Source organism: Ischnura elegans, chromosome 11, assembly GCF_921293095.1.
Source record: "Ischnura elegans chromosome 11, ioIscEleg1.1, whole genome shotgun sequence".
NCBI lineage: Eukaryota > Metazoa > Arthropoda > Insecta > Odonata > Coenagrionidae > Ischnura > Ischnura elegans.
In genome coordinates, this window is record NC_060256.1 from 42,368,151 (window position 1) to 42,394,738 (window position 26,588).

General features: G+C 36.8%; 2 long non-coding RNA genes across 2 annotated transcripts; both read right to left on the reverse strand.

Annotated features, from left to right (window-relative positions):
- Positions 1 to 2,256: 2,256 nt before the first annotated feature.
- On the reverse strand, positions 2,257 to 3,721 carry LOC124168546. Its single transcript, XR_006866970.1, has 3 exons — positions 3,646 to 3,721; positions 3,160 to 3,222; positions 2,257 to 2,803 (listed from the first exon to the last, which is right to left on the reverse strand). It is a non-coding gene; the product is annotated as an uncharacterized LOC124168546 (long non-coding RNA).
- Positions 3,722 to 24,872: 21,151 nt separating this feature from the next.
- On the reverse strand, positions 24,873 to 25,902 carry LOC124167785. The gene is made up of 3 exons (XR_006866762.1): positions 25,846 to 25,902; positions 25,364 to 25,426; positions 24,873 to 24,967 (listed from the first exon to the last, which is right to left on the reverse strand). It is a non-coding gene; the product is annotated as an uncharacterized LOC124167785 (long non-coding RNA).
- Between the last annotated feature and the right edge of the window lie 686 nt (positions 25,903 to 26,588).

The window sequence follows — 26,588 nt, forward strand, 5'->3', positions numbered from 1 at the left end:
ACCCATGACAACGACAACAATGGGTCTGAGCGAGCCGCGCAAATGAATATCTTAAATCAGTGCTGAAATGATATACCCACGAGTTTGGACTAGATTATCATATTATCGTAAAGTGACTTAGGAAAATAATCACCGAATAATTGTCCTTGTTTAATTAAGTATTATTTTTAATGATATGATTGATTAAGAAAAGCATTCCACCCATTTTCGCCCACCGTAGCTGTAAGGTAACATCCTGCAATTCTAATAATAAGAGGCTCTTGAAGTAAACCCGCACTTCATGTTGCTACCGATTGTCAAAAATACCTTTTTGAAGCATGCAGAAACATAAATCAAGTAAATAGTTTATATTTGTATGCGGTAGAATTAAACGCACTCACAGAAATAGAAACGATAAATCAACCTCGACGCATACTTTTCTGTAAGTGTCATTAGAGAAAACAGGATGTGACGTTGCCTAGATATCTGCAACTTTAGTTCATTAGAATAATATGTTGGCCCTTAATATTCAGCCTTTCTATAAAGGTCTCTCGTATAAAATTAATGATATTCTCAAACACAGTACTAGTGTTTATGGGGCTGTATTTTCGAGCGAAGTGCCAACTTGGGTAACCTAAAACTCGGATCTCTCATTTCTTGGAACAAATTTTTGTAATTATTCAGATCGACATATTTGCTATAGATGCTACATTTTTTTATTTACCAGGTATCTTTATTTCAAAACAGTGGTTATTTACTGAGTCAAATATTGGTGTAGTGTAAATACGGTGGCGTTGTAATATGTATCCTCAGAATTTTAGATTCTAAGGCTTCATTGTATTGGAAGGCAGCAAGCCATTTAAACCCATTATAACCCAATGTTGTTTCTAAGAAAAATAAAAAAATGTTTATTTCCAACTCTATTTATCAGGAGAGATTAAACTACGAGTCAATTTTTGTGCTGTAAAGTTTAGTGGCGAAATATTAGCTGCTACCTTAATTATGAATCGTAGAAAATTTCTACATTTTTAAATGAGAAGAATTGAAATTTAATTTCTCCTAGAAGCTTCTCATCGTTAATTAGGGTTAATTTGAGCCAATTGATATCCATTCTGGCCGAAGAAAGCGTTTTCGGCAGGCCCGTCTTGGCTAGAAGTAAGAATAATCCTAGTAGTGATTTCGACTTTCCCCGCTCCTAGTTTTCTGTGGTGGTGCAGTCTGTAACGACCGTGGCAAACGCTGATATGATATACCCAGAATTTACAGTTAAATAAAGTTGTTTGTCGGATGAAAAAACTCACTGCGGTCAGACGGTAAGTATAAAATACACATGTTCACTTTAAAAGTTAGGCTGCCGCGGTAAAAACTAATCACTGCACTATCTCGGCTTCAGAGTGAAGCTACGTCGAGATGTCACGACTGCCATACCTGGCCGACGTTTCGGAGGCGGTGCAGCGCTCCACCCTAAGGGCACACAAAGCGATCAACTGATTATACATTTGCGACAAGTGAAACCGGAAGATGGTGCGCTGCATCGCCTCCGAAACGAGGGCAAGGATTGTGAACAGTGAAAACTGGACGCGGGTTCACCTCGATGTTGAGATAATGCAGTGGCACATGTTGACGTTATGAACAAAATCATTTTAGTGTGCTGGGGGAAAATGAATTACAATGCCGGCGAAAAATCATGGATGTGACTTCTCACTTTTGTTTAGCTCGCATGGGAATATTAGCGCCAAATTGAATCGTCACACAGCCATCCATGCATTATCCATATATGGTTTAGTAAGTACAGTATTTACGGGAGAAGTGCGAGTTGAAAGGTCTTTCGTATTTACTAACTCTTTTCTTTTTTGGTTTTGCAGTAATATCTGTACCCACTTAACAGCCATCTTTAACCTTACCCTCGCCCACAATTCAGTCCCTCATCACAATTTTTCCAGGTTTTTTTTCCCACCATAATGTTAAAATGTGTCTATTTCAGCATATCGCGTATCCCCAGCGTGATAGGCGATATGGAAAAAATAATATTTTCTCACTGGTACAGTTGTTGTATTAATCGGAATGAATACGCCATTTTAACGAGAATAGTTTTAGAATAAATTTAGGGCTCTTAAATATTTTTCTTGACTTTTAAAATACCTGTGTGATTAAAATACCCTCGAAAGCCTTAACTTCTTTAGCAAAAAGGAATTAAATAAAACACAATGAATTGAATTTTAAATCTCCAAAGAGACTTAATTTTCAGTATTTAATGAATTTGAGCACAGCTGTCTCTCCGCTGTCAAGTTACGAAGAATTAAAACTTGTACATAAAAGTTACAAATTTGCACATGTCCACTCATACACGTATCTCCGCATTTTAAATGCGTGTTCTGATGTTAGACAACAATAACATTTTTGACAAAAAAATTAAATGAATCACAATGAATTTGAACTCTCTAAAGAGCTTGAACTAATGTTTAAGACCATTATATATATCTCCAACTATCAATTTAAGCACAGCAGTCTCTCCGCTGTCAAGCTATGAAACATTTAAAATGTGAACATATAATTTACAAATTTACACATCTCCACTCATTCTAACGTATGCAAATGTTAAATTCGTATCACGATCCTCTGCAAGGATTCAATTTAACATGTTGAGGTATCTCCTTCATAGATGAATTCCGATGGTGCCATATCAGAGGTACAGTTGTCATTCAGCTCTGTAGACGATTCCCAAAACGTCTGATCTGTAATATAGTTGTCATTCAGCTTCGTCACACGAAGGCCTCGGCTGAACTCTATACAGATGTTTCCTTGCCAATCGGTATGACGTCCCCTGAAAGTGCAAAAATATAAATTTTAAGTATTGAGTGGGAGATATCTCTGGAATAATTTGCATTTAACTTCACATTGTTAATGAAAATAAGTTGGGAATATTTGAATTCTAGATTTATGTTTTAAGAACGTGAAAATATGTATGAGAAAATCTGCTGAAATTGCAAGAATTAATTTTTTTTAGATATGAGAGGGAGATAATTCTCTGATAAAATGCATAAAACTTCCTACTGTAACCGTCAGCAAGTTGGGAATTGGAATTCCAGATTCATTCAATGGATGAGTGGTGATGACGGATAGATATTTATGAAAAAATTGTCAGTATTTATCTTACGTATATTGAGAAAGAATAATTACGTGAAATTTCCGGCCATGTCCCAAAACTACTTGCACTGTGCTTCAGAATGGAGCGGAGAGGCACTGTGAATAAAGAAAGATATCGTGGATAAGCTTCAATGTTATCTCTCGGATGAATCAGAAGGTATAAAGCTGTTACAAAAAAACTCACACTACTCGATAACCAATTAAAATTTGAAAAGCGAATTTTCATCATAAACATATTTTTTTAATGCACGTATTACTTCTAAATAGCAAAGCATATTTCTGTAAGGAGGGTCACTAATAATAATGCAAAAACATGTAATACACGAGAACAGGTACAATCACGTGAACGGACCATAATGCATTGCGTAGAGAAAATTGAAAATGATCAAATACGTTTGGCAACTAAATGGAAAATCTCAGAACCAAGAAAGAATAAACATCAAATTTAAAAGAAACATTATGAAAGGGGTATCCTACAGGACGTATTTTCAAAGTTTTGAACATTGAATAAGGCTTTACCTGCTGGCTTCACTTCTATCACTTCAGATTCTCTTCTGTTGAGAAAACAGAATGCCGATCGCATCCAGGCCATCAGTCTGCAACTTGAACTTTGATGCGCCCTATTCAGGTGAAAAATAGTAAAAGATGGTAATTAGGAATCGTCAAAAAGAATTACATAATATACTTAGGCATTTCATGATCAAGTGTAGACCTTCCTTTTTGATTTAATGCTTTAATAGTACTACTAAGGTAAAGAAGATATTCTTTTGGTAATATTGTTTTTTGTCGAAATATTTAGTTCTATTTTTACGAAGTCTTACTATAAGCCTTTATTCAGTACACTCAGCAAGGTTTCAAGGTCGCCATAAGTTACGATTCATCCACGTGCCGCTTCAGGTTTAAAGTTTAATTCACTTCCAACCTGTGGTCGGCAAAAGCAACACCGGCCTAACAGTCGTCATGAAGATGAATCGATGCGGAGGAAAACCCGGAAACCTTTCTCCGCCTACTACACCACTTCGCGAAAGCTTTCATCGACAAGGGTTTATTTAAAAAATATTACATGGATAACTGCTTGACGATGTGAAGTAAATGATGCACTTACTTTTTATCAAGATTTCTAGGCACCGCTTCGGGTTGTTCCTTTCGTTCGCCTGTGAAAAAGAGAGTTTCGCTCATTAGCTAGTTTAGGAGTTGGTGTTGTGGGTGATTTTCTAAAGAGGCTTTTGTTATTGAATGGTATCAAGAAGCTTTACTTACGCCAAATGTTTACGTGGTACCGGTAAGGACCCACCTCCTCCAAGTCGTCAATGGAAACTGAAAACAGAAAAGGAAGTTTATGATTAGAATGCGCGAATATTAAATCCATTTCTTTTCACTTTGACGTTACCAAAAACTAATAATCTAATGAACTCTCTAATGATTTGTCTCTGATAATTTCTATTAAGGATGTGGAAGCAAGTTTTATGCTCAATTTGTAGTGCCTTTATTTTATTTCGACTTACTTAATACATTCGCTTGACCCACGTTTTGAGTTTAAATCACAAGCATTTATTTTATTTTTCACTCCTAACGCATCAATATGATGTCCGCTATTCTCGTTTATGTTCAAAGTATTTTCTTCGTATGAAAGTATATTCTACTTACATAAAATCTTTCCCATCGTCCTCGGATGAATATATCACGGTAGTTTCCTGGAGAATTTTTAGGCCACACTCAAGCTGATATCTGCTGTCACACAATCTGTCACACTGGTGATGATATGGTAGACGTACTCAGGAAGATATCCCTATCACAACCAGGAAGATATTCCAGCCTTTATTTGGAGGCTATCCAAATCCTACCCGGGGAGATATCCCTGTAAAACTCAGGAATGCAGCCAAGTCTCAAGTCACAGCGTTTTCAGCGGCAAATCCCGGTCTCGGCCTTGAAACTTCAGTGAAGAAGGCATGAGTCTTCAAGTAGACTTGGAATTATATCTGATTGCACCTTAAAATCGCTTAATTTCACTCAAATATACCCTGGGATATTCGCAAATCGTCTTCAAATGAAGATATCCCAGTAGTTTCCTGGAGAATGTTGATGGGAAAACGCAAGCAGATATCTGCCGTCTCACAATCAGTTACACCAAAGAATATAATAATCTCGGCGTTCTCAGATAGGAAGATATCCCTGCCTCAGCTGTAAGATGTCCCAGTGCTTCCCGGGAAGATATCCCGTTAAAACTCAGGAAGACATCCAAGTCTCAGTTCGCAGCGTTTTCAGCGGTGTATCCTTGTTTCTTTCTTGAGAATTCAGTGAAGCAGTGGTTAGTCTTCAAGTAGACTTAGCAGTATATCTGATTGCACCTCAAAATCACAAGATTTCACTAAAGATCCTCGCAGTAATTCGCAAACGCGTCAATTCTCTCGATCAAGAGCTAACTCTTTCGATGTAAGTGCACCCATGACAACGACAACAATGGGTCTGAGCGAGCCGCGCAAATGAATATCTAAAATCAGTGCTGAAATGATATACCCACGAGTTTGGACTAGATTATCATAATATCGCAAAGTGACTTAGGAAACTAATCACCGAATAATTGTCCTTGTTTAATTAAGCATTATTTTTAATGATATGATTGATTTAGAAACGCATTCCACCCATTTTCGCCCACCGTAGCTGTAAGGTAACATCCTGCAATTCTAATAATAAGAGGCTCTTGAAGTAAACCCGCACTTCATGTTGCTACCGATTGTCAAAAATACCTTTTTGAAGCATGCAGAAACATAAATTAAGCAAATAGTTTATATTTGTATGCGGTAGAATTAAACGCACTCACAGAAATAGAAACGATAAATCAACCTCGACGCATACTTTTCTGTAAGTGTCATTAGAGAAAACAGGATGTGACGTTGCCTAGATTTCTGCAACTTTAGTTCATTAGAATAATATGTTGGCCCTTAATATTCAGCCTTTCTATAAAGGTCTCTCGTATAAAATTAATGATATTCTCAAACACAGTACTAGTGTTTATGGGGCTGTATTTTCGAGCGATGTGCCAACTTGGGTAACCTAAAACTCGGATCTCTCATTTCTTGGAACAAATTTTTGTAATTATTCAGATCGACATATTTGCTATAGATGCTCCATTTTTTTATTTACCAGGTATCTTTATTTCAAAACAGTGGTTATTTACTGAGTCAAATATTGTTGTAGTGTAAATACGGTGGCGTTGTAATATGTATCCTCAGAATTTTAGATTCTAAGGCTTCATTGTATTAGAAGGCAGCAAGCCATTTAAACCCATTATAACCCAATATTGTTTCTAAGAAAAATTAAAAAAATGTTAATTTCCAACTCTATTTATCAGGAGAGATTAAACTACGAATCATTTTTTGTGCTGTTAAGTTTAGTGGCGAAATATTAGCTGCTACCATAATTATGAATCGTAGAAAATTTCTACATTTTTAAAGTAGAAGAATTGAAATTTAATTTCTCCTAGAAGCTTCTCTTCGGTAATTAGGGTTAATTTGAGTCAATTGATATCCATTCTGGCCGAAGAAAGCGTTTTCGGCAGGCCCGTCTGGGCAAGAAGTAAGAATAATCCTAGTAGTGATTTCGACTTTCCCCGCTCCTAGTTTTCTGTTGTATTTCAGTCTGCAACGACCGTGGCAAACGCTGATATGATATACCCAGAATTTACAATTAATTAAAGAGGTTTGTCGGATGAAAAAACTCACTTCGGTCAGTATAACTGTCAGGCGGTAAGAATAAAATACACATGTTCACTTTAAAAGTTAGGCTGCCGCGGTAAAAACTAATCAATGCACTATCTCGGCTTCAGATTGAAGCTACGTCGAGATGTCACGACTGCCATACCTGGCCGACGTTTCGGAGTCGGTGCAGCGCTCCACCCTAAGGGCACACAAAGCGATCAACTGATTATACATTTCGACAAGTAATACCGGAAGATGGTGCGCTGCATCGACTCCGAAACGAGGCCAAGGATTGTGAACAGTGAAAACTAGACGCGGGTTCACCTCGATGACTGAGATAATGCAGTGGCACATGTTGACGTTATGAACAAAATCATTTTAGTGTGCTGGGGGAAAATGAATTACAATGCCGGCGAAAAAATAATGGATGTGACTTCTCACTTTTGTTTAGCTCGCATGGGAATGTTAGCGCCAAATTGAATCGTCACACAGCCATCCATGCATTATCCATATATGGTTTAGTAAGTACAGTATTTACCGGAGAAGTGCGAGTTGAAAGGTCTTTCGTATTTACTAACTCTTTTCTTTTTTGGTTTTGCAGTAATATCTGTACCCACGTAACAGCCATCTTTAACCTTATCCTCGCCCACAATTCAGTCCCTCATCGCAATTTTTCCAGGTTTTTTTCCCGCCATAATGTTAAATGTTTCTATATCAGCTTATCGCGTATCCCAAGCGTGATAGGCGATATGGAATAAAACAATATTTTCTCACTGGTACAGTTGTTTAATTAATCGGAATGAATACGCCATTCTATCGCGAATAGTTTTAGAACAAATTTAGGGGTCTTAAATATTTTTCTTGACTTTTGAAATACCTGTGTGTTTAAAATGCCCTCGAAAACCGTAACTTCTTTAACAAAAAGAAATTAAATTAAACACAATGAATTGAATTTTAACTCTCCAAAGAGACTAAATGTTCAGTATTTAATGAATTTGAGCACAGCTGTCTCTCCGCTGTCAAGTTACGAAGAATTAAAACTTGTACATAAAAGTTACAAATTTGCACATGTCCACTCATACACGTATCTCCGCATTTTAAATGCGTGTTCTGATGTTAGACAACAATAACATTTTTGACAAAAAAATAAATGAATCACAATGAATTTTGAACTCTCTAAAGAGCTTGAACTAATATTTAAGACCATTATATATATCTCCAACTATCAATTTAAGCACAGCAGTTTCTCCGCTGTCAAGCTATGAAACATTTAAAATGTGAACATATAATTTACAAATTTACACATCTCCACTCATTCAAACGTATGCAAATCTTAAATTCGTATCATGATCCTCTGCAAGGATTCAATTTAACATGTTGAGGTATCTCCTTCATAGATGAATTCCGATGGTGTCATATCAGAGGTACAGTTGTCATTCAGCTCTGTAGACGATTCCCAAGACGTCTGATCTGTAATATAGTTGTCATTCAGCTTCGTCACACGAAGGCCTCGGCTGAACTCTATACAGATGTTTCCTTGCCAATCGGTATGACGTCCCCTGAAAGTGCAAAAATATAAATTTTAAGTATTGAGTGGGAGATATCTCTGGAATAATTTTGCATTAAACTTCACAATGTTAATGAAAATAAGTTGGAATTATTTGAATTCTCGATTTATGTTGTAAGAACGTGAAAATATGTATGAGAAAATCTACTGAAATTGCAAGAATTAATTTTTTTAGATATGAGAGGAAGATAATTCTCTGATAAATTGCATAAAACTTCCTACTGTAACTGTCAGCAAGTTGGGATTTCGAATTCTAGATTCATTCCATGTATGAGTAGTGATGACCGATAGATATTTATGAAATATTTGTCAGCATTTATCTTACGTATAATGAGAAAGAATAAATACGTGAAATTTCCGCCCATGTTCCAAAACCACTGCACTGTGCTTCAGAATGGAGCGGAGAGGAACTGTGAATAAAGAAAGATATCGTGAATAAGCTTCAATGTTATCTCTCTGATGAATGAGATGGTACAAGTATACAATAAAACTCACTCTACTCGATAACCAATTAAAATTTGAAATGCGAATTTACATCATAAACATACTTATTAATGCACGTATTACGTCTAAATAGCAAAGCATATTTCTGTAAGGAGGGTCACTAATAATAATAATGCAAAAACATGTAATATACGAGAACAGGTACAATCACGTGAACGGACCATAATGCATTGCGTAGAGAAAATTGAAAATGATCAAATACGTTCGGCAACTAAATGGAAAATCTCAGGACCAAGAGGGATTAACGTCATATTTAAAAGAAACATTTAGAAAGGGGTATCCTACAGGACGTATTTTCAAAGTTTTGAACATTGAATAAGGCTTTACCTGCTGGCTTCACTTCTATCACTTCAGATTCTCTTCTGTGGAGAAAACAGAATGCCGATCGCATCCAGGCCATCAGTCTCCAATTTGAACTTTGATGTGCCCTATGCAGGTGAAAAATAGTAAAAGACGGGAATTAGGAATCGTCAAAAAGAATTACATAATATACTTTGGCATTTCATGCTCAAGTATAGAACTTCCGTATTGATTTAATGCTTTAATATTACTACAAAGGTAAAGAAGACATTCTTTTGGTAATATTGTTTTTTGTCGAAATATTTAGTTCGATTTTTACGAAGTCTTAATATAAGCCTTTATTCAGTACACTCAGCAAGGTTTCAAGGTAGCCCTAAGTTTCGATTCATCCACGTGCCGCTTCAGGTTTGAAGTTTAATTCACTTCCAACCTGTGGTCGCCAAAAGCAACTCCGGCCTAACAGTCGTCATGAATATGAATCGATGCGGAGGAAAACCCGGAAACCTTTCTACGCCTACTACACCACTTCGCGGAAGCTTTCATCGACAAGGGTTTATTTAATATTATTACGTAGGTTGTTGCACGGCGATGTGAAGTAAATGATGCACTTACTTTTTATCCAGATTTCTAGGCAGTGCTTCGGGTTGTTCCTTTCGTTCGCCTGTGAAAAAGAGAGTTTTTCTCATTAGCTAGTTTAGGATTTGGTGTTGTGGGTGATTTTCTGAAGGGGCTTTAATTTTAGAATTATTTCAAATGGCTTTACTTACGCCAAATGTTTACGTGGTACCGGTAAGGACCCACTTCCTCCAAGTCGTCTATGGAAACTGAAAACAGAAAAAGAAGTTTATGATTAGAATGCGCGAATATTAAATCCATTTCTTTTCACTTTGACGTTACCAAAAACTAATAATCTAATGAACTCTCTAATGATTTGTCTCTGATAATTTCTATTAAGGATGTGGAAGCAAGTTTTATGCTTAATTTGTAGTGCCTTTATTTTATTTCGACTTACTTAATACATTCGCTTGACCCACGTTTTGAGTTTAAATCACAAGCATTTATTTTATTTTTCACTCTTAACGCATCAATATGATGTCCACTAGTCTCGTTTATGTTCAAAGTATTTTCTTCGTATGAAAGTATATTCTACTTACATAAAATCTTTCCCATCGTCCTCGGATGAATATATCACTGTAGTTTCCTGGAGAATTTTTAGGCCACACTCAAGCAGATATCTGCTGTCACACAATCTGTCACACTGGTGATGATATGGTAGACGTACTCAGGAAGATATCCCTATCACAGCCAGGAAGATATTAAAGCCTTTATTTGGAGGCTATTCAAATCCTACCCGGGGAGATATCCCTGTAAAACTCAGGAATGCAGCCAAGTCTCAAGTCACAGTGTTTTCAGCGGCAAATCCCGGTCTCGGCCTTGAAACTTCAAGGAAGAAGGCGTGAGTCTTCAAGTAGACTTGGAATTATATCTGATTGCACCTTAAAATCGCTTAATTTCACTCAAATATACCCTGGGATATTCGCAAATCGTCTTCAAATGAAGATATCCCAGTAGTTTCCTGGAGAATGTTGATGGGAAAACGCAAGCAGATATCTGCCGTCTCACAATCAGTTACACCAAAGAATATAATAATCTCGGCGTTCTCAGATAGGAAGATATCCCTGCCTCAGCTGTAAGATGTCCCAGTGCTTCCCGGGAAGATATCCCGTTAAAACTCAGGAAGACATCCAAGTCTCAGTTCGCAGCGTTTTCAGCGGTGTATCCTTGTTTCTTTCTTGAGAATTCAGTGAAGCAGTGGTTAGTCTTCAAGTAGACTTAGCAGTATATCTGATTGCACCTCAAAATCACAAGATTTCACTAAAGATCCTCGCAGTAATTCGCAAACGCGTCAATTCTCTCGATCAAGAGCTAACTCTTTCGATGTAAGTGCACCCATGACAACGACAACAATGGGTCTGAGCGAGCCGCGCAAATGAATATCTAAAATCAGTGCTGAAATGATATACCCACGAGTTTGGACTAGATTATCATAATATCGCAAAGTGACTTAGGAAACTAATCACCGAATAATTGTCCTTGTTTAATTAAGCATTATTTTTAATGATATGATTGATTTAGAAACGCATTCCACCCATTTTCGCCCACCGTAGCTGTAAGGTAACATCCTGCAATTCTAATAATAAGAGGCTCTTGAAGTAAACCCGCACTTCATGTTGCTACCGATTGTCAAAAATACCTTTTTGAAGCATGCAGAAACATAAATTAAGCAAATAGTTTATATTTGTATGCGGTAGAATTAAACGCACTCACAGAAATAGAAACGATAAATCAACCTCGACGCATACTTTTCTGTAAGTGTCATTAGAGAAAACAGGATGTGACGTTGCCTAGATTTCTGCAACTTTAGTTCATTAGAATAATATGTTGGCCCTTAATATTCAGCCTTTCTATAAAGGTCTCTCGTATAAAATTAATGATATTCTCAAACACAGTACTAGTGTTTATGGGGCTGTATTTTCGAGCGATGTGCCAACTTGGGTAACCTAAAACTCGGATCTCTCATTTCTTGGAACAAATTTTTGTAATTATTCAGATCGACATATTTGCTATAGATGCTCCATTTTTTTATTTACCAGGTATCTTTATTTCAAAACAGTGGTTATTTACTGAGTCAAATATTGTTGTAGTGTAAATACGGTGGCGTTGTAATATGTATCCTCAGAATTTTAGATTCTAAGGCTTCATTGTATTAGAAGGCAGCAAGCCATTTAAACCCATTATAACCCAATATTGTTTCTAAGAAAAATTAAAAAAATGTTAATTTCCAACTCTATTTATCAGGAGAGATTAAACTACGAATCATTTTTTGTGCTGTTAAGTTTAGTGGCGAAATATTAGCTGCTACCATAATTATGAATCGTAGAAAATTTCTACATTTTTAAAGTAGAAGAATTGAAATTTAATTTCTCCTAGAAGCTTCTCTTCGGTAATTAGGGTTAATTTGAGTCAATTGATATCCATTCTGGCCGAAGAAAGCGTTTTCGGCAGGCCCGTCTGGGCAAGAAGTAAGAATAATCCTAGTAGTGATTTCGACTTTCCCCGCTCCTAGTTTTCTGTTGTATTTCAGTCTGCAACGACCGTGGCAAACGCTGATATGATATACCCAGAATTTACAATTAATTAAAGAGGTTTGTCGGATGAAAAAACTCACTTCGGTCAGTATAACTGTCAGGCGGTAAGAATAAAATACACATGTTCACTTTAAAAGTTAGGCTGCCGCGGTAAAAACTAATCACTGCACTATCTCGGCTTCAGAGTGAAGCTGCGTCGAGATGTCACGACTGCCATACCTGGCCGACGTTTCGGAGTCGGTGCAGCGCTCCACCCTAAGGGCACACAAAGCGATCAACTGATTATACATTTCGACAAGTAATACCGGAAGATGGTGCGCTGCATCGACTCCGAAACGAGGCCAAGGATTGTGAACAGTGAAAACTAGACGCGGGTTCACCTCGATGACTGAGATAATGCAGTGGCACATGTTGACGTTATGAACAAAATCATTTTAGTGTGCTGGGGGAAAATGAATTACAATGCCGGCGAAAAAATAATGGATGTGACTTCTCACTTTTGTTTAGCTCGCATGGGAATGTTAGCGCCAAATTGAATCGTCACACAGCCATCCATGCATTATCCATATATGGTTTAGTAAGTACAGTATTTACCGGAGAAGTGCGAGTTGAAAGGTCTTTCGTATTTACTAACTCTTTTCTTTTTTGGTTTTGCAGTAATATCTGTACCCACGTAACAGCCATCTTTAACCTTATCCTCGCCCACAATTCAGTCCCTCATCGCAATTTTTCCAGGTTTTTTTCCCGCCATAATGTTAAATGTTTCTATATCAGCTTATCGCGTATCCCAAGCGTGATAGGCGATATGGAATAAAACAATATTTTCTCACTGGTACAGTTGTTTAATTAATCGGAATGAATACGCCATTCTATCGCGAATAGTTTTAGAACAAATTTAGGGGTCTTAAATATTTTTCTTGACTTTTGAAATACCTGTGTGTTTAAAATGCCCTCGAAAACCGTAACTTCTTTAACAAAAAGAAATTAAATTAAACACAATGAATTGAATTTTAACTCTCCAAAGAGACTAAATGTTCAGTATTTAATGAATTTGAGCACAGCTGTCTCTCCGCTGTCAAGTTACGAAGAATTAAAACTTGTACATAAAAGTTACAAATTTGCACATGTCCACTCATACACGTATCTCCGCATTTTAAATGCGTGTTCTGATGTTAGACAACAATAACATTTTTGACAAAAAAATAAATGAATCACAATGAATTTTGAACTCTCTAAAGAGCTTGAACTAATATTTAAGACCATTATATATATCTCCAACTATCAATTTAAGCACAGCAGTTTCTCCGCTGTCAAGCTATGAAACATTTAAAATGTGAACATATAATTTACAAATTTACACATCTCCACTCATTCAAACGTATGCAAATCTTAAATTCGTATCATGATCCTCTGCAAGGATTCAATTTAACATGTTGAGGTATCTCCTTCATAGATGAATTCCGATGGTGTCATATCAGAGGTACAGTTGTCATTCAGCTCTGTAGACGATTCCCAAGACGTCTGATCTGTAATATAGTTGTCATTCAGCTTCGTCACACGAAGGCCTCGGCTGAACTCTATACAGATGTTTCCTTGCCAATCGGTATGACGTCCCCTGAAAGTGCAAAAATATAAATTTTAAGTATTGAGTGGGAGATATCTCTGGAATAATTTTGCATTAAACTTCACAATGTTAATGAAAATAAGTTGGAATTATTTGAATTCTCGATTTATGTTGTAAGAACGTGAAAATATGTATGAGAAAATCTACTGAAATTGCAAGAATTAATTTTTTTAGATATGAGAGGAAGATAATTCTCTGATAAATTGCATAAAACTTCCTACTGTAACTGTCAGCAAGTTGGGATTTCGAATTCTAGATTCATTCCATGTATGAGTAGTGATGACCGATAGATATTTATGAAATATTTGTCAGCATTTATCTTACGTATAATGAGAAAGAATAAATACGTGAAATTTCCGCCCATGTTCCAAAACCACTGCACTGTGCTTCAGAATGGAGCGGAGAGGAACTGTGAATAAAGAAAGATATCGTGAATAAGCTTCAATGTTATCTCTCTGATGAATGAGATGGTACAAGTATACAATAAAACTCACTCTACTCGATAACCAATTAAAATTTGAAATGCGAATTTACATCATAAACATACTTATTAATGCACGTATTACGTCTAAATAGCAAAGCATATTTCTGTAAGGAGGGTCACTAATAATAATAATGCAAAAACATGTAATATACGAGAACAGGTACAATCACGTGAACGGACCATAATGCATTGCGTAGAGAAAATTGAAAATGATCAAATACGTTCGGCAACTAAATGGAAAATCTCAGGACCAAGAAAGAATAAACGTCATATTTAAAAGAAACATTTAGAAAGGGGTATCCTACAGGACGTATTTTCAAAGTTTTGAACATTGAATAAGGCTTTACCTGCTGGCTTCACTTCTATCACTTCAGATTCTCTTCTGTGGAGAAAACAGAATGCCGATCGCATCCAGGCCATCAGTCTCCAATTTGAACTTTGATGTGCCCTATGCAGGTGAAAAATAGTAAAAGACGGGAATTAGGAATCGTCAAAAAGAATTACATAATATACTTTGGCATTTCATGCTCAAGTATAGAACTTCCGTATTGATTTAATGCTTTAATATTACTACAAAGGTAAAGAAGACATTCTTTTGGTAATATTGTTTTTTGTCGAAATATTTAGTTCGATTTTTACGAAGTCTTAATATAAGCCTTTATTCAGTACACTCAGCAAGGTTTCAAGGTAGCCCTAAGTTTCGATTCATCCACGTGCCGCTTCAGGTTTGAAGTTTAATTCACTTCCAACCTGTGGTCGCCAAAAGCAACTCCGGCCTAACAGTCGTCATGAATATGAATCGATGCGGAGGAAAACCCGGAAACCTTTCTACGCCTACTACACCACTTCGCGGAAGCTTTCATCGACAAGGGTTTATTTAATATTATTACGTAGGTTGTTGCACGGCGATGTGAAGTAAATGATGCACTTACTTTTTATCCAGATTTCTAGGCAGTGCTTCGGGTTGTTCCTTTCGTTCGCCTGTGAAAAAGAGAGTTTTTCTCATTAGCTAGTTTAGGATTTGGTGTTGTGGGTGATTTTCTGAAGGGGCTTTAATTTTAGAATTATTTCAAATGGCTTTACTTACGCCAAATGTTTACGTGGTACCGGTAAGGACCCACTTCCTCCAAGTCGTCTATGGAAACTGAAAACAGAAAAAGAAGTTTATGATTAGAATGCGCGAATATTAAATCCATTTCTTTTCACTTTGACGTTACCAAAAACTAATAATCTAATGAACTCTCTAATGATTTGTCTCTGATAATTTCTATTAAGGATGTGGAAGCAAGTTTTATGCTTAATTTGTAGTGCCTTTATTTTATTTCGACTTACTTAATACATTCGCTTGACCCACGTTTTGAGTTTAAATCACAAGCATTTATTTTATTTTTCACTCTTAACGCATCAATATGATGTCCACTAGTCTCGTTTATGTTCAAAGTATTTTCTTCGTATGAAAGTATATTCTACTTACATAAAATCTTTCCCATCGTCCTCGGATGAATATATCACTGTAGTTTCCTGGAGAATTTTTAGGCCACACTCAAGCAGATATCTGCTGTCACACAATCTGTCACACTGGTGATGATATGGTAGACGTACTCAGGAAGATATCCCTATCACAGCCAGGAAGATATTAAAGCCTTTATTTGGAGGCTATTCAAATCCTACCCGGGGAGATATCCCTGTAAAACTCAGGAATGCAGCCAAGTCTCAAGTCACAGTGTTTTCAGCGGCAAATCCCGGTCTCGGCCTTGAAACTTCAAGGAAGAAGGCGTGAGTCTTCAAGTAGACTTGGAATTATATCTGATTGCACCTTAAAATCGCTTAATTTCACTCAAATATACCCTGGGATATTCGCAAGTCGTCTCCAAATGAAGATATCCCAGTAGTTTCCTGGAGAATGTTGATGGGTAAACGCAAGCAGATATCTGCTGTCTCACAATCAGTTACACCAAAGAGGATAATATTCTCGGCGTTCTCAGATAGGAAGATATCCCTGCCTCAGATGTAAGAAGTCCCAGTGCTTCCCGGGAAGATATCCCGTTAAAACTCAGGAAGACATCCAAGTCTCAGTTCGCAGCGTTTTCAACGGCGTATCCTTGTTTCTTTCTTGAGAATTCAGTGAAACAGGGGTAAGTCTTCAAACAGACTTAGCAGTATATCTGATTGCACCTCAATATCACAAGATTTCACTAAAAAATCCTCGCAGTAATTCTCAAACGCGTCAATTCTCTCGATCAAGAGCTAACTCTTTCGATGTAAGTGCACCCATGACAACGACAACAATGAGTCTGAGCGAGCCGCGCAAATGAATATCTAAAATCAGTGCTGAAATGATATACCCACGAGTTTGGACTAGATTATCATATTATCGTAAAGTGACTTAGGAAAATAATCACCGAATAATTGTCCTTGTTTAATTAAGTATTATTTTTAATGATATGATTGATTTAGAAACGCATTCCACCCATTTTCGCCCACCGTAGCTCTAAGGTTACGTCCTGCAATCCTGAGAATAAGAGGTTCTTGAAGTAAACCCGCACTTCATGTTGCTGTCGATAGTCAAAAATACGTTTTGAAGCATGCAGAAACTTAAATTTTGGAAAAAGTTTATATTTGTATGCGGTAGAATTAAACGCACTCACGGAAATAGAAACGATAAATCAACCTGGACGCATACTTTTGTGTAAGTGTCATTAGAGAAATCAGGATGTGACGTTGCCTAGATTTCTGCAACTTTAGTTCATTAGAATAATATGTTGGCCTTTAACATTCAGCCTTTCTGTAAAAGTCTGTCGTATAAAATTAATGATATTCTCAAACACAGTACTAGTGTTTATGGGGGTGTATTTTCGAGCGAAGTGCCAACTTGGGTAACCTAAAACTCGGATCTCTCATTTCTTGGAACAAATTTTTGTAATTATTCAGATCGACATATTTGCTATAGATGCTACATTTTTTTATTTACCAGGTATCTTTATTTCAAAACAGTGGTTATTTACTGAGTCAAATATTGGTGTAGTGTAAATACGGTGGCGTTGTAATATGTATCCTCAGAATTTTAGATTCTAAGGCTTCATTGTATTAGAAGGTAGCAAGCCATTTAAACCCATTACAACCCAATGTTGTTTCTAAGAAAAAAAAAATGTTTATTTCCAACTCTATTATGATTCGTAGAAAATTTCTACATATTTAAATGAGAAGAATTGAAGTTTAATTTCTCCTAGAAGCTTCTCTTCGTTAATAAGGGATACTTTGAGTCAATTGATATCCATTCTGGCCGAAGAAAGCGTTTTCGGCAGGCCCGTCTTGGCTAGAAGTAAGAATAATCCTAGTAGTGATTTCGACTTTCCCCGCTCCTAGTTTTCTGTGGTGGTGCAGTCTGCAACGACCGTGGCAAACGCTGATATGATATACCAAGAATTTACAGTTAATTAAAGAGATTTGTCGAATGAAAAAACTCACTACGGTCAGTATAACTGTCAAACGGTAAGAATAAAATACACATGTTCACTTTAAAAGTTAGGCTGCTGCGGTAAAAGCTAATCACTGCACTATCTCGGCGTCAGAGTGAAGCTGCGTCGAGATGTCACGACTGCCATACCTGGCCGACGTTTCGGAGGCGGTGCAGCGCTCCACCCTAAGGGCACACATAGCGATCAACTGATTATACATTTGCGACAAGTGATACCGGAAGATGGTGCGCTGCATCGCCTCCGAAACGAGGGCAAGGATTGTGAACAGTGAAAACTGGACGCGGGTTCACCTCGATGACTGAGATAATGCAGCGGCACATGTTGACGTTATGAACAAAATCATTTCAGTATTGCTGGGGGAAAATGAATTACAATGCCGGCGAAAAAATCATGGGTGTGACTTCTCACTTTTGTTTAGCTCGCATGGGCATGTTAGCGCCAAATTGAATCGTCACACAGCCATCCATGCATTATCCATATATGGTTTAGTAAGTACAGTATTTACGGGAGAAGTGCGAGTTGAAAGGTCTTTCGTATTTACTGACTCTTTTCTTTTTTGGTTTTGCAGTAATATCTGTACCCACGTAACAGCCATCTTTAACCTTACCCTCGCCCACTGTTCAGTCCCTCATCGCAATTTTTCCAGGTTTTCCCCGCCATAATGTTAAAATGTTTCTATATCAGCTTATGGCGTATCCGAAACGTGATAGGCGATATGGAAAAAATAATATTTTCTCACTGGTACAGTTGTATTAATCGGAATGAATACGGCATTCTAACGAGAATAGTTTTAGAATAAATTTAGGGCTCTTAAATATTTTTCTCGACTTTTAAAATACCTGTGTGTTTAAAATACCCTCGAAAACCGTAACTTCTTTAACAAAAAGAAATTAAATAAAACAGAATGAATTGAATTTTAACTCTCCAAAGAGACTAAATGTTCACTATTTAATCAATTTCAACACAGATATCTCTCCGCTATCAAGTTACCAAGAATTAAAAATTGTACATAAAAGTTACAAATTTATACATGTACACTCATAAACGCGTCTCCGCATTTTAAATGCGTGTTCTAATGTCACACAACAATAATATTTTTTACAAAAAATTAAATGAATCACAATGAATTTGAACTCTTTTAAGAGTTAGAACTAATGTTTGAGATATAAATCTCCAGCTATCAATTTAAGCACAGCAGTCTCTTCGCTGTCAAGCTATGAAACATTTAAAATGTAACATATAATTTACAAAATTACACATCTCCACTCATTCAAACGTATGCAAATGTTAAATTCGTATCACGATCCTCTGCAAGGATTCAATTTAACATGTTGAGGTATCTCCTTCATAGATGAATTCCGAGGGTGTCATATCATAGGTACAGTTGCCATTCAGCATTGTAGACGATTCCCAGGGCGTCTCATCCGTAGTATAGTTGTCATTCAGCTGCGTTACACGAAGGCCTCAGCTGAACTCTATATAGGTGTTTCCTTGCCAATCGCTATGACGTCCCCTGAAATTGCAAAAATATAAATTTTAAGTATTGACTGAGAGATATCTATGGGATAACTTGCATAAAACTTTACAATGTTAATGACAATAAGTTGGGAATTTAAATTCTAGACTTATGTTGTAAGAACGTGAAACTATGTACGAGAAAATCCCCTGAAGTTGCAAAAATATATTTTTTAGTGATGAGAGGGAGGTGATTCTCCGTTAAATTGCATAAAAATTCTGACTATAACTGGCAGTAATTTGGGAATTCGAATGCTAGATTCATTCAATGGATGATATGTAGGTATTTATGAGAAAATTTTCTAATATTTATACTTAGTAATTATAGATATGCATGAATAATATCAGTATTTATCTTACGTATAATGAGAAAGAATAATTACGTGAAATTTTCGGCCATGTCGCAAAACTACTTGCACTGTGCTTCAGAATGGAGCGGAGAGGCACTGTGAATAAAGAAAGGTATCGTGGATAAGCTTCAATGTTATCTCTCTGATGAATCAGAAGGTACAAGTATACAATAAAACTCACACTACTCGATAACCAATTAAAATTTGAAATGCGAATTTTCATCATAAACATATTTTTTTAATGCACGTATTACGACTAAATAGCAAAGCATATTTCTGTAAGGAGAGTCACTAATAATAATGGAAAAACATCTAATATACGAGAACAGGTATAATCAAGTGAGCGGACCAAAATGCATTGCGTAGAGAAAATTGAAAATGATCAAATACGTTTGGCAACTAAATGGAAAATCTCAGAACCAAGAAAGAATAAACGTCATATTTAAAAGAAACATTATGAAAGGGGTATCCTACAGGACGTATTTTCAAAGTTTTGAACATTGAATAAGGCTTTACCTGCTGGCTTCACTTCTATCACTTCAGGTTCTCTTCTGTGGAGAAAACAGAATGCCGATCGCATCCAGGCCATCAGTCTCCAACTCTCACTTAGATGTGCCCTATTCAGGCGAAAAATAGTAAAAGACGGGAATTAGGAATCGTCGAAAAGAATTACATTATATACTTAGGCATTTCATGCTCAAGTGTAGGCCTTCCGTATTGATTTAATGCTTTAATATTACTACAAAGGTAAAGAAGACATTCTTTTGGTAATATTGTTTTTGTCGAAATATTTAGTTCGATTTTTACGAAGTCTTACTATAAGCCTTTATTCAGTACACTCAGCAAGGTTTCAAGGTAGCCCTAAGTTTCGATTCATCCACGTGCCGCTTCAGGTTTGAAGTTTAATTCACTTCCAACCTGTGGTCGCAAAAAGCAACACCGGCCTAGCAGTCGTCATGAAGATGAATCGATGCGGAGGAAAACCCGGAAACCTTTCTCCGACTAGAACACCACTTCGCGTAAGCTTTCATCGACAAGGGTTTATTTAAAAAATATTACATGGATAATTGCTTCGACGATGTGAAGTAAATGATGCACTTACTTTTTATCAAGATTTCTAGGCACCGCTTCGGGTTGTTCCTTTCGTTCGCCTGTGAAAAAGAGAGTTTCGCTCATTAGCTAGTTTAGGAGTTGGTGTTGTGGGTGAGTTTCTAAAGAGGCTTTTGTTATTGAATGGTATCAAGAAGCTTAACTTACGCCAAATGTTTACGTGGTACCGGTAAGGACCCACTTCCTCCAAGTCGTCTATGGAAACTGAAAACAGAAAAAGAAGTTTATGATTAGAATGCGCGAATATTAAATCCATTTCTTTTCACTTTGACGTTACCAAAAACTAAAAATCTAATGAACTCTCTAATGATTTGTCTCTGATAATTTCTATTAAGGATGTGGAAGCAAGTTTTATGCTCAATTTGTAGTGCCTTTATTTTATTTCGACTTACTTAATACATTCGCTTGACCCACGTTTTGAGTTTAAATCACAAGCATTTATTTTATTTTTCACTCTTAACGCATCAATATGATGTCCGCTAGTATCGTTTATGTTCAAAGTATTTTCTTCGTATGAAAATTTATTCTACTTACATAAAATCTTTCCCATCGTCCTCGGATGAATATATCACGGTAGTTTCCTGGAGAATTTTTAGGCCACACTCAAGCAGATATCTGCTGTCACACAATCTGTCACACTGGTGATGATATGGTAGACGTACTCAGGAAGATATCCCTATCACAGCCAGGAAGATATTCCAGCCTTTATTTGGAGGCTATTCAAATCCTACCCGGGGAGATATCCCTGTAAAACTCAGGAATGCAGCCAAGTCTCAAGTCACAGCGTTTTCAGCGGCAAATCCCGGTCTCGGCCTTGAAACTTCAGTGAAGAAGGCGTGAGTCTTCAAGTAGACTTGGAATTATATCTGATTGCACCTTAAAATCGCTTAATTTCACTCAAATATACCCTGGGATATTCGCAAATCGTCTCCAAATGAAGATATCCCAGTAGTTTCCTGGAGAATGTTGATGGGAAAACGCAAGCAGATATCTGCTGTCTCACAATCAGTTACACCAAAGAGGATAATATTCTCGGCGTTCTCAGATAGGAAGATATCCCTGCCTCAGATGTAAGAAGTCCCAGTGCTTCCCGGGAAGATATCCCGTTAAAACTCAGGAAGACATCCAAGTCTCAGTTCGCAGCGTTTTCAGCGGCGTATCCTTGTTTCTTTCTTGAGAATTCAGTGAAACAGGGGTTAGTCTTCAAGCAGACTAAGCAGTATATCTGATTGCACCTCAAAATCACAAGATTTCACTAAAAAATCCTCGCAGTAATTCTCAAACGCGTCAATTCTCTCGATCAAGAGCTAACTCTTTCGATGTAAGTGCACCCATGACAACGACAACAATGAGTCTGAGCGAGCCGCGCAAATGAATATCTAAAATCAGTGCTGAAATGATATACCCACGAGTTTGGACTAGATTATCATAATATCGCAAAGTGACTTAGGAAACTAATCACCGAATAATTGTCCTTGTTTAATTAAGTATTATTTTTGATGATATGATTGATTTAGAAACGCATTCCACCCATTTTCGCCCACCGTAGCTGTAAGGTAACATCCTGCAATTCTAATAATAAGAGGCTCTTGAAGTAAACCCGCACTTCATGTTGCTACCGATTGTCAAAAATACCTTTTTGAAGCATGCAGAAACATAAATTAAGCAAATAGTTTATATTTGTATGCGGTAGAATTAAACTCACTCACGGTAATAGAAACGATAAATCAACCTCGACGCATACTTTTCTGTAAGTGTCATTAGAGAAAACAGGATGTGACGTTGCCTAGATTTCTGCAACTTTAGTTCATTAGAATAATATGTTGGCCCTTAATATTCAGCCTTTCTATAAAGGTCTCTCGTATAAAATTAATGATATTCTCAAACACAGTACTAGTGTTTATGGGGCTGTATTTTCGAGCGAAGTGCCAACTTGGGTAACCTAAAACTCGGATCTCTCATTTCTTGGAACAAATTTTTGTAATTATTCAGATCGACATATTTGCTATAGATGCTACATTTTTTTATTTACCAGGTATCTTTATTTCAAAACAGTGGTTATTTACTGAGTCAAATATTGGTGTAGTGTAAATACGGTGGCGTTGTAATATGTATCCTCAGAATTTTAGATTCTAAGGCTTCATTGTATTAAAAGGCAGCAAGCCATTTAAACCCATTACAACCCAATGTTGTTTCTAAGAAAAAAAAAAAATGTTTATTTCCAACTCTATTACGATTCGTAGAAAATTTCTACATATTTAAATGAGAAGAATTGAAGTTTAATTTCTCCTAGAAGCTTCTCTTCGTTAATTAGGGATACTTTGAGTCAATTGATATCCATTCTGGCCGAAGAAAGCGTTTTCGGCAGGCCCGTCTTGGCTAGAAGTAAGAATAATCCTAGTAGTGATTTCGACTTTCCCCGCTCCTAGTTTTCTGTGGTGGTGCAGTCTGCAACGACCGTGGCAAACGCTGATATGATATACCCAGAATTTACAGTTAATTAAAGAGGTTTGTCGGATGAAAAAACTCACTGCGGTCAGTATAACTGTCAGACGGTAAGAATAAAATACACATGTTCACTTTAAAAGTAAGCTGCCGCGGTAAAAACTAATCACTGCTCTATCTCGGCTTCAGAGTGAAGCTACGTCGAGATGTCACAACTGCCATACCTGGCCGACGTTTCGGAGGCGGTGCAGCGCTCCACCCTAAGGGCACACAAAGCGATCAACTGATTATACATTTGCGACAAGTGATACCGGAAGATGGTGCGCTGCATCACCTCCGAAACGAGGGCAAGGATTGTGAACAGTGAAAACTGGACGCGGGTTCACCTCGATGACTGAGACAATGCAGTGGCACATGTTGACGTTATGAACAAAATCATTTTAATGTGCTGGGGGAAAATGAATTACAATGCCGGCGAAAAAATCATGGATGTGACCTCTCACTTTTGTTTAGCTCGCATGGGAATGTTAGCGCCAAATTGAATCGTCACACAGCCATCCATGCATTATCCATATATGGTTTAGTAAGTACAGTATTTACGGGAGAAGTGCGAGTTGAAAGGTCTTTCGTATTTACTAACTCTTTTCTTTTTTGGTTTTGCAGTAATATCTGTACCCACTTAACAGCCATCTTTAACCTTACCCTCGCCCACAATTCAGTCCCTCATCGCAATTTTTCCAGGTTTTTTCCCGCCATAATGTTAAAATGTGTCTATTTCAGCATATCGCGTATCCCAAGCGTGATAGGCGATATGGAAAAAATAATATTTTCTCACTGGTACAGCTGTATTAATCGGAATGAATACGCCATTCTAACGCGAATAGTTTTAGAACAAATTTAGGGCTCTTAAATATTTTTCTTGACTTTTAAAATACCTGTGTGTTTAAAATGCCCTCGAAAACCGTAACTTCTATTACAAAAAGAAATTAAATAAAACACAATGAATTGAATTTTAACTCTCCAAAGAGACTAAATGTTCAGTATTTAATGAATTTGAGCACAGCTGTCTCTCCGCTGTCAAGTTACGAAGAATTAAAACATGTACATAAAAGTTACAAATTTGCACATGTCCACTCATACACGTATCTCCGCATTTTAAATGCGTGTTCTGATGTTAGACAACAGTAACATTTTTGACAAAAAAATTAAATGAATCACAATGAATTTGAACTCTCTAAAGAGCTTGAACTAATGTTTAAGACCATTATATACATCTCCAACTATCAATTTAAGCACAGCAGTCTCTTCGCTGTCAAGCTATGAAAAATTTAAAATGTGAACATATAATTTACAAAATTACACATCTCCACTCATTCAAACGTATGCAAATGTTAAATTCGTATCACGATCCTCTGCAAAGATTCAATTTAACATGTTGAGGTATCTCCTTCATAGATGAATTCCGATGGTGTCATATCAGAGGTACAGTTGTCATTCAGCTCTGTAGACGATCCCAAGACGTCTGCTCTGTAATATAGTTGTCATTCAGCTTCGTCACACGAAGGGCTCGGCTGAACTCTATACAGATGTTTCCTTGCCAATCGGTATGACGTCCCCTGAAAATGCAAAAATATAAATTTTAAGTATTGAGTGGGAGATATCTCTGGAATAATTTGCATTCAACTTCACAATGTTAATGAAAATAAGTTGGAAATATTTGAATTTTAGATTTATGTTGCATGAACGTGAAAATATGTATGAGAAAATCTCCTGAAATTGCAAGAATACATTTTTTTAGGTATGAGAGGGAGATAATTCTCTGATAAATTGCATAAAACTTCTAACTGTAACTGTCAGCAAGTTGGGAATTGGAATTCTAGATTCATTCAATGGATGAGTAGTGATGACGGACGGATTTATGAAAAAAATTTCTAATATTTAAACTTAACAATTATTGATTAGCATGAATAAAATCAGTAATTATCTTACGTATAATGAGAAAGAATAATTACGTGAAATTTCCGGCCATGTCCCAAAACTACTTGCACTGTGCTTCAGAATGGAGCGGAGAGGCACTGTGAATAAAGAAAGATATCGTGGATAAGCTTCAATGTTATCTCTCTGATGAATCAGATGGTACAAGTGTACAATAAAACTCACACTACTCGATAACCAATTAATTTTTGAAATACGAATTTTCATCATAATCATATTTTTTTAATGCACGTATTACGTCTAAATAGCAAAACATATTTCTGTAAGAAGAGTCACTAATAATAATGCAAAAACATCTAATATACGAGAACAGGTATAATCAAGTGAGCGGACCATAATGCGTTGCGTAGAGAAAATTGAAAATATCAAATACGTTTGACAACTAAATGGAAAATCTCAGAACCAAGAAAGAATAAACGTTATATTTAAAAGAAACATTATGAAAGGGGTATCCTACAGGACGTATTTTCAAAGTTTTGAACGTTGAATAAGGCTTTACCTGCTGGCTTCACTTCTATCACTTCAGGCTCTCTTCTGTGGAGAAAACAGAATGCCGATCGCATCCAGGCCATCAGTCTCCAACTTGAACTTTGATGTGCCCTATTCAGGTGAAAAATAGTAAAAGACGGGAATTAGGAATCGTCAAAAAGAATTACATAATATACTTTGGCATTTCATGCTCAAGCATAGAACTTCCGTATTGATTTAATGCTTTAATATTACTACTGAGGTAAAGAAGATATTCTTTTGGTAATATTGTTTTTTGTCGAATTATTCAGTTCTATTTTTACGAACTCTTGCTATAAGCCTTTATTCAGTACACTAAGCAAGGTTTCAAGGTCGCCCTAAGCTTCGATTCATCCACGTGCCGCTTCAGGTTTGAAGTTTAATTCACTTCCAACCTGTGGTTGCCAAAAGCAACACCGGCCTAAAAGCCGTCATGAATATGAATCGATGCGGAGGAAAACCCGGAAACATTTCTACGCCTTCTACACCACTTCGCGGAAGCTTTCATCGAAGAGGGTTTATTTAAAAAATATTACATAGGTAATTGCTCGACGATGTAAAGTAAACGATGCACTTACTTTTTATCAACATTTCTAGGCACTGCTATGGGTTGTTCCTTTCGTTCGCCTGTGAAAAAGATAGTTTCGCTCATTAGCTATTTTAGGATTTGGTGTTGTGGGTGATTTTCTAAAGAGGCTTTTGTTAATGAATTTTATCAAGAAGCTTTACTTACGC